The sequence below is a fragment of the Phalaenopsis equestris genome, unplaced genomic scaffold (genome assembly GCF_001263595.1).
Source record: "Phalaenopsis equestris unplaced genomic scaffold, ASM126359v1 Scaffold000091, whole genome shotgun sequence".
Taxonomy (NCBI): Eukaryota; Viridiplantae; Streptophyta; class Magnoliopsida; order Asparagales; family Orchidaceae; genus Phalaenopsis; species Phalaenopsis equestris.
The window spans coordinates 214,167-223,538 of record NW_018164533.1 but is presented as its reverse complement, the minus strand read 5'-3'; the positions used below and the strand labels follow the sequence as shown (position 1 = coordinate 223,538).

Here is a 9,372-nt window from a genome sequence, read left to right as displayed (position 1 = left end):
TATATATATAAAGAAATAAAATCTATTTACATTTGTTTCACCCCTTTATAGTTATTTTTTATCCAACCCTAGACTCTGGGTAATAGGAGTCAAGAATAAAGCAAAGGCTTAGCGGTCAAAGTTCAAGATCGTCACTCATCGTCGAGACTGGGGGAACTCTGTCCGGGCCATTACCAAAGAGGTGGTCAGGACAAAGATCTTAATGCATTGACTCTGACATAATCGAGGGGAGCAAACACTTCATATTTCAATCCATTTAGTGAGACGTCGTTAATAGGGTATTGTGGCCTTGAACTTTTGGTGATATGACCAAGAGCCTATGAGGGAAGTCGAACACGAGGGAAACAAAAATGGCCGAGATTGTTATGATATATTTAAATAGAACGATCGACGACAAAGCGAAGAATAGAACTATAAAATTCACACCATAAAATAAGACAGCGGAACACACAGATTTATGTGTTTTCTTCGCCCTAAATTTCACAACAATTGTTATCAGAGCGAGGTTCTAGGGCAGGAAAAAAAAATTTGGCAGTGCAAGAAGTGAGAAGAACGATTCGACGGTTTGCGACAGTTTGATGGAGGCCAGACGAAGTGTTTCGATAGTTCTACGATAGAGGCGTTCGGCGTTCGCGGCCTTGCCGAGCGTTCTGCGAGCAGTTCACGCGACAGAGCAGCTCGTGAATCGTTGCTTCCCGCTGCCAGCGAAGTTCGCGAAGGAAGAGGCTTTCGGTAGTTTCGCAGAGGGGTTCGTGCGGCAGGGAATTCGCAGGTTCGCGACGTTCACGTGCCATCAGGATCTACAAGTGGGCCATCAGGATCTGCGAGCGGGACATCTTTGCACGAGTTCGGCGAAGCATTCACGAATCGTGGTTCTTCAGGCGATCAGGCGCAGAAAGGTCGAAAGCGAAGGGCTCCAATGGATTGCGGATGTTGGGTGACAATTTGGGCTCGTGTGAACGAAGAGTTGTGAAGCAATTCAGATAAAGTCGCAAGTCTGTGGTAAAGGCGGCGCCGCTGGTTGGCGTGATAGGCAAAGGCGGCTTTCGCGCTTCTGGTTCGCAAAAGAAATTGTGACAGGTTGAGTTCGAGAAATTCCGGTAGTTTAGGGTTCGGAGCAGCAACAGAGATGAGCGAATCACGGCATTCGTGAATTCAGTTTGGCCCAGGCGAGCTGCAGAAGGAATTCCAATTTGAGGCTTCAGGATAAGAGGCAGTCGAGAGTTCGCCAGTTTCACAGAGGAGAGGAGTTCAGCGAAATTCACAAATTTGTCGCAGGAGGAGTTGCGACAGGTGGAGTTTGTGAATTTCACCGATTGTTCGCAAGTTTGTCGCAGGAAAAATTGTGATAGGTGGAGTTCAGCTGGTGTTCGCAATATTTTAGCCAAATTTTTGTGCGAACAGGAATGGTGCTTCATGTGAAAAATTTGATTCACGAATCATAGGAAACTGCGGGAAAATTGCTACAATTGACAGAGAAAATTTCAGGTTTATTTGAATTTATTTGTGGTGTGCTTTGTTTTAATACAAGACAGGAAAAGTTCACTGCATAATTAATTTCAAGCGGCAATGTCTAGTGCAAAATTCAAGATAATGAAGTTTGATAAAACAAGAAACTTCGGATTGTGGCAAACAAGAGCGAAATATTTGTTGGCACAACAATGAATTTTGAAGGCATTGTGAGCTATGAAACTTGATGTTAATATTTATAAACTATTGGGGAGTACAGTTGTAGGTGGAGTTCACTCTGTCGGATTATATGATGGAAATGCAAAAGGAAAGTTGACCAAGTCAGGTATTTTCAACAAGTTCTTGCATTACTTGAACTTATTGAATGTTTGCATTTGCTAGTTGGCATGGTTGTCCAACTCACTTCGGTGTAAGAAACTCCATGATGTATTTCTTCTAAGGGGCTGAATATTTGCAAGGTAGAGATTTTCTCCTAAGGGGCTGGATATTCGCCAAGGTGGAAAATTGTTAGGTATGGCTCATATACCAGGAAATTTGGAGTATCTTGAAAAGAAGATGTGTGTCTCTTGGAATGAAAATGAGTGTCTATTATGAGTGCCTCTTAGTGTGAAGAGGGGTGTCTCTTGGATTAGTGGGTTGGGGGGGAGTGTTTGTAAATTTATCTGTGGATTTTTTTTTATAAATAGATGTGTAACCCTATTGGTATGTAACTCCTCTGAAATATTGAATTTGAGACTCTGCTCTCCGCTCTACTCCCGAGGATGTAGGCATCTTTGCAGAACCACGTAAATCTGTGTGTTCTGCTGTGTTGTTTTTTGGTGTGAATTTTGTCATTCTATTTTTCGCTTCGTCGTCGATCTTTCTATTTACTTCCTGCACCGCCAAAATTTTTCTTTCCTACCCTAGAACCTCGCTCTGATACCAATTCTTCTTGCCCAATTCTTCCAAGAAGCCCTGTATCTATATCATCTCATTTGCAGCCTCTGACACTGCTATATACTCAGCTTCTGTAGGAGACAATGAAACTGTCTTCTACACATATTAGAGCCCCATTATACTACAGTGCCATCATAGGCAGCACCATTCTGATGGTTGTAAGCTTCACCACAGGAGAGAAAATCTTGGAATAATCAATATCTTGTTTCTGCTGAAAACCCTTTACAACAGAGACGGCAGTGGCAAAGGCCGACGAGAAGAGACCCCGAGCAAAGAAGTCACTGAAGAGGGAGGAATTCGTTGTTCGGCTGAGGCAGCCTTCAGGAAAGTCCGACGTTGATAATAAAGATTCATTTTATTTCCACTTATTGAAGCGGGTGTAGGGATTCTGAGTTCCAGGAGACTATCCAAAATGTTGGAATCAAGGGAGTCAAACTTTAGAGAAGAGGTCCCCGAACCAACCGCTCACAAAAAAGGGGGTGTACGTCTCTCTTATATCGACCAATGGGAGAGGGTTGTCGTGCAGTGCGTCTCCCCTGCAAGCCATTCCATCTTTGAAGACGATAAAGGCTCAAAGGCCAAACTCCGGGGAAGGATCGATCGACAAAGGCTCGCATATGAGGAATCAACGCCACTCCACCACCATCTCAAGGTAAAAGCTTGTCCTCATAGTGGATTTCCTAAATGGTTGGCGAAAGTAATGTTTTCGGGAACTTCGGTGGAAGACATTTGATGGTGGACACCCATAGAGATTTGTTCAACGGTCAGGGACCTCGCTAGCTACCTGTCGGAAGTGATGTGTTTGACGGTCTGAACTCAGTCCTAGCGGGCTTAAATTACACAGACCTATGCAAGACCTCTGATCGGTATAATGCCCTGGCCCTTTTTTTCTCTCACTATCAGGTGAAAGCCATGATCCATGAGGAGAAGAAGAGGAAGGCTGACAACAAGATGATGGCAGGGGTGTCGGAAGGAAAGAGAAAGGCCAATTTCGAGCTAGTACATCTACAAAAAAAAAAAAGAAAAAAAAAAAAAATTCAAAAGATTCAACCCAAGCATGGAAGGCAAGAGTTAATGAATACGAGTAGACCATTGCCTCCCTGTCTGTTAAAAATAATGATTTGGAGGAGAGAATATCCGGGATGATCTTGAGGGAAGAGCTTGTGGTAACATTTTAGGAGCAAATCCAAGTTGGTCTAGTCACCGCCGCCGAGCGCTTCATGAAGGATATCTTGGTTGATCCCAAGTGCGTTAACATGGATCAATTTGCATCCCTCTTCATTGATTCTGGCAATGAAGATGATGAGGTGGATACACCTGGGAAAGATGAAGCTGGTGGTAGTGGTAGTGGCAGACCCGTAGCCACTAAGGTCTTTGCATGTCTTATGTTTAATATTTTTACTTTTGATTTTTGAAGAATATTGGCACCGCCCGACCATGCTAGGCGGACGAGCACTCATGTAATCAGAAACACACACACACACACACACACACACACACAACTACTCTTGTGTCTTATTCTTCTTCATCTTATTTATTCCTTTTGAATTCATGGGTTATGCTTCTTTTGTCGAAGAATCTTATATGTGAATGGATGATTTGGGTTGGCTGTGAACTTAGCTCCGTGGCCGGTTTCACTCTCGCCCGGATAGTTTTATTGTTCGGTTGTGGTTTGCATTAGGCTAGGTCGAGCTATCTTGGTGCCACAACTGATTGCCTTCAAGTTGTGAATAAGTTTGATCAATTTTGGCTTGATGGCATGTCTATCTTCAATTTGTGCTTAGTTGGGTGATCTTAGTGCCACAGTTAGTAGTCTTCAATTTTTGGGCGAGGCCGTGCAATTTTGGCCTCATGGCCTATCGGCCTTTGATTTTTGCTAATTCGGCGATCTTGGTGCCTTGATTGACAGTCTTCAACTTATGGTTAAGGTCGAGTTATCATGGTGATACAGCCTACAGGTCTTCGATTTTTGTTTAGTTAGGGCGATCTTAGTGCCACAGCTGGCAGTCTTCAACTTGAGGGTGAGATTGGGCGATCTTGGCACTGTGGCCTACCAGTCTTTAATTTTTGCTCAGTCAGGGGATCTTAGCATTACAGCCTGTTGATCTTCAATTTTTGCTTAGTCAAACGATCTTGGCTCTACGTTTTGCAGTCTTTAACTTATGGATGAGGTTGGGTGATCTTGGCGTTGCGGCCTGCCCGTCTTCAATTTTAACTTAACCGAACGATATTGGCACCAAAACTGGAAATCTCCAACTTATGGGCGAGGATAGGCGATCTTGGCTCTGCAGCCCATCGTTCTTCTTTCTCTCGGGCTCTTGGTGGATGTGTTGTTGTTCCTCTAGCTTTTTGCAGTTCCCCGAGCACTTTTCTGACCTGAAAGTTTTGGCTCTTTGGTTAGTGAGGAGTTCATTAATTTTATACGTATTTTTGGCAGAATATTGGAGAAAATCTCAAATTGCAAAACAAAGTGATGAAATATTTCTCATTCAAGATTGCTTGTATAGAATGCATAATGAAATTTATGGAAAACATTTCTTGAGATCGTCTATGATCCAAGTCCGAGGGACCTCATTCCTTGCATGGGTCTTTAGCTTGTATCGTCTAAGTCCTGCATGGCGATCGATGATGTAGAGTCTGCTCCACATTTGATATAGCTTTCCTACTGCCTGCCCTCATCTTGTCGGATCAATCTTCTTTAGCACCAGGTCTCAGGTCTCCGAGAGAGAGAACTTTTTCTAGGATGTGTCGGTTGTGATAGCGAGAGGCTCTCCTCTGATCTCTTCATGTTGCAGGGTTGATTGTGCTAAGGCCTCTTCTATAAGGTCTAGCGCAAGCATCGTTCCCTTATTATTCGATTCCAACCATTCCAGAAGATTTTCTTTGTTGAACGCCATATCCACGAGGACTTTTTAGCTATTATGTTTGAGTTGTACTGACAGTTTAGCCTGCATTTCATGCAAGAGCATAAATGGAATTTGAATGGTTTTGGTTGACAGGGTTTTACGACCGTCTTATAAAATGGACGAGAGGGCCTCCCCTAGTTGCCTTTTCCACCACCTACCTTTTTTCTCAACATGTTGAGGGTGATTTTATTAGATGCATCGACCTAGCCATTGGTTCGTGATGATTACACGAGGCAAACTTGAAATTTATTCCTTGGTCTTGGCAAAAATTTTGAACCTTCTTGTCCATGAACTATCCCGTTAACCGTGATGATTATCTAAACCATAACGACAGATCAAGTCGATCCAAATAAAGTTATAGATGACATCCAAGTGATCCAGGAGAGCACTTTGCCCTCAATCCACTTTAAAAATAAAAGGTAATCCATTTTCTTGATCTTATGATAATTATTCTTTAAGTGTTGCCTAAGGCACTCAACTTTGTAGATACATTGTCTTAAAAATAATAATCAATCATGCAATAGAATTCTTGTGATAATTATATGAACCTATGATCAAACTATATTACATAGTTAATGGTAATAAATTGATAGATTAGTATAAATTTTAAAGCAAAAAAAATGGATGGCCAAGATGCTGCTTGGTTAAATCTCAAAGCATGTAGCCATACCATGTCAAGACATGTTCTTTATTCAGTTTACATTTCCTATCAAATCCCTTCCCTTTAACTTTTGAATTCCAACCCTTAGAATTCAATAATGTAATTACCTTATTAGGACACCCATAGTAATTCAATAACAACTCTTATTCACATTGAGCACTGGCAAAAGTACCATATTAATCCCTTCTAATTTAAATTGCCATTGCATGCAAATGCCTTATTGGTATTCAAATGAAAATGCATGATACACGGCCTATTAAGGATGAGTCTTGTATTTGGCCCGCGTTCCGCATTGTAAAAAATAACTGCATTTTCAGATAAGTTGTCAAACGCAGTTTCCAAATGGTAAGTCGGTGTTTTCAAAACGCTGCCGCAGCGGATAAACTACCACAAAAGAAACCTAAGTCTCCTTTCCATTGTCTTGATATAATATTTCTGTTTGAATCCAAGAGACGTATAATTTTATGGGCCACTAAATTATTACAAACAAATAAAAAAAGGAACATAAAGAATACAAAACTCCCATACATGAATGAAAATGGACTAGCAAAATTGTTCTAGTGATAAAACCACATGACTAGAAAGCCTGCTGTTCGCATGAAAACTCAATCTGGAAGATCTCTGCTTCATGTCAAAAAACAAGAGAATTTACATAAACAGCACCCAATTCTTATTCATTTACGTATCTTACACCAAAATTTTCATTTTTACAAACACAGCACTCAATCTATACTATTCAACAGTGTGGATCAGTAAAATCCACATTTTCCTGCATAAGTAAATTGCTGTGTTTGTAAAAATCAAAGTTTTGGTGTGAGATAGGTACATGCAAAAGAATTGGGTGAAGATATCTTCCGTCTAAGCAATCTGTAGCTCTCGACTGAAATTTCAGGCTGATTACATGAAGTAATTAATGGAAACGTGTATTTCAGAGCTGATTGGCAAATTTGCTTCGAATCTTCCTTTCATGATTCTGGAAACTATATTATGGATAAGAAAATTGCTAATTCTGCAAAAAACCCAACAAAATTTCCCAGCTTCCTTTTGGTTTAATGACTATCTTTATATTATAAATTGAATCAAAGTACCTGTATGTGAGGAAAAACCACAGAATTTGAATTTTGTGGGAAGAGATTCAAAATCAAGCTTTGCAAACTTTGAACAAAGCGTTGCTGTTTAGGGACAGCTGCACAAGATGATTCCTGGAAAAGAAACAAAGCTGTTAGCTTTTGTGCAAATTGACAAAGTGAAAATCCAACACAATTTACAATGCAAGCAGATTGCATGACATGCTCTTTCATAGATGTTAAATGCAAATTGATGTGTTGACTCTCGGTCCTCGAAAAGAAAAAAGAAGCCTGAAAAGCACTGCAGAAGTAAGTAGAATGGTAAACGTATCATAAACCCATAGAGGTGCATTAAATTGTACCTGCTGATCTGCCCAATTGAGGGAACTCATTCCAAAAGAAATGAATATTAACATTAAGGAAATTATAACTTCCTATTAAGTTTACTTTTTTTAATAAAAACTTAGGATTTATAAGTTTAAACGAGCATCCTTATGGCGTTTGGACAACCAAAATATGTCTTCCTTGATTTTTCTTAAATCAAAGCATATATGCCTGGGCATATGACAATTGAAGCATCAGTCAACCATAATAATAATTAACATAAAAATTTCAACAAAATTAACGAAATGGCAACCAAGCGCCAAGCCCAACGAGTTTGCACCTGAATGCAGTCCCAAACTCTAGTGACCACTCGCACTCGAATCACTGGATCACAAGTGCTAATGTGAGCTTGCACTGATCAATACCAGCACTTCGCAAAATGACCCCCTCCAAAAACAAGCTATTGCCGACACCAACTATAGTTGAGAGCCAAGAAGAAATAGCTGGACCTAAATCAGGCCATTTTAAGTTACAATTCATTGAATCATTGATTACATAGATTTAGTGTCTATGATTACAGGATATAAAAGCCTTGAAATGTACTTGCAAAGAACAAAACGCCTCATCCTTATCGTACTATGCTCAAATATCCCATCAACAGTCAGGCTGTCAAAAAAGCTCGTTGTTCGCGAACAGTTCGTGTTCGGTTCGCGATGGAGTTTGTGTTCGATTCGTTCAATAAGTAAACGAGACAAACACGAACAATTTTTTTCGTTCGGTTTGTTAAATGAACTAAGCACGAATAGTTTATATATAAAAAATTTAGGATATTTTAAAAAAAATTATTTGTTATAAAACTTTATCATATTTTAAATAATTAAATCCTATAAATTATAGTATATAATAAATTATTAATAACAATAATAATATATTAGTATTAGTTATATTAATATAAATATTATAATATTTTAGCAATTCAAATATGCAAATAAAAAAATTATGATATTTTAAAAATAATTATATATTCTAAAAATTTATCATGTTTTAAATAATGCAAATTAATCTTAATATTTTTTAACAATTTTTACAATTCGAACAAATCAAACAATTCAAATAATTCGAACAATTCGAATGATTTAGATAATTCGAACAATTCGAACTTGTTTCGAACAAATCGAACCGAACACGAACAACACCTTTAACGAACAATTTTGAATACGAGCCTATTTCAAACAGAATTAATCTCAAACGAACCAAACACGAACACGAGCTATGTTCATTCGTGTTCGGTTTGTTTACACCCCTAATCAGCAGTTTTAGTATTATTTGATACTCGTGTTGTAGGGCAAAAAAGAAACCGCCAATGGGCTGCTTGGACGTGTCAAGAGCAGAAGTTTTTTAGTGCATTACGGCAAGTTGGCAAGGTTATGGCTTATTCCTCTTAGGAATTACATGAGTTACCATGTTTAATATATGCTAACAGCTAGTTTATGTTGGCAGAATTTTGAGAAGATTACCTGTCCTGTGCAGAGCAAGAATAAAAACCAGGTATACTTATTTTAGTAATTGGCTTTTACTGAATAAGAGGGATTGGCTCGTCTTTAAAGAAGCATGAGCAGGATATGTCATGGCAGAACTGAAGTACTGAACTAAATAAGTGTCGTTTAATAGCAATTCACTTTTTACATATCTAACAGAAAAATAGAGCCATTTACATACATACCACACAATTCTTGTGTATTTACTAGGGGTGTAAATGAGCCGAACACGAGCGAGCCCAGGCTCTGCTCTTGTTCGGTTCGTTTATATTTCGAGCTCAAAAATTGTTTCGCTCGTTTGCTTAGCGAGCCGAATACGAGCCGTTCCCGTCGAAAAAGACAATTTTTTAACCCTCATCTCTAGATCACGCAGCCATAAGATGTTAGGAATTGAAGCAAGAATTAAAACATCATTGGAATCTAATTTAATAATTTTTATTTTATTTTCTTAATTAATACTTTTAATTGAT

The 9,372-nt window shown here is 39.2% G+C and overlaps 1 protein-coding gene across 5 annotated transcripts in view; it reads right to left on the bottom strand.

The window, feature by feature from the left end:
• Positions 1 to 6,328: 6,328 nt before the first annotated feature.
• The window catches only part of LOC110020109 (putative pentatricopeptide repeat-containing protein At2g02150), a 22,077-nt gene continuing 19,033 nt past the window's right edge, over positions 6,329 to 9,372 (bottom strand). For 3 of the 5 annotated variants that reach the window (XM_020718091.1, XM_020718090.1, XM_020718094.1), the window contains 2 exons: positions 7,062 to 7,175; positions 6,329 to 6,982 (listed from right to left, as the gene is read on the bottom strand). The gene's annotated coding sequence lies outside the window, so the exon portion shown is untranslated. Of the gene's footprint in view, positions 6,983 to 7,061; positions 7,176 to 7,690; positions 7,874 to 9,372 lie in introns of those variants that run through there. The other 2 variants (XM_020718092.1, XM_020718093.1) reach the window with 2 other exon arrangements.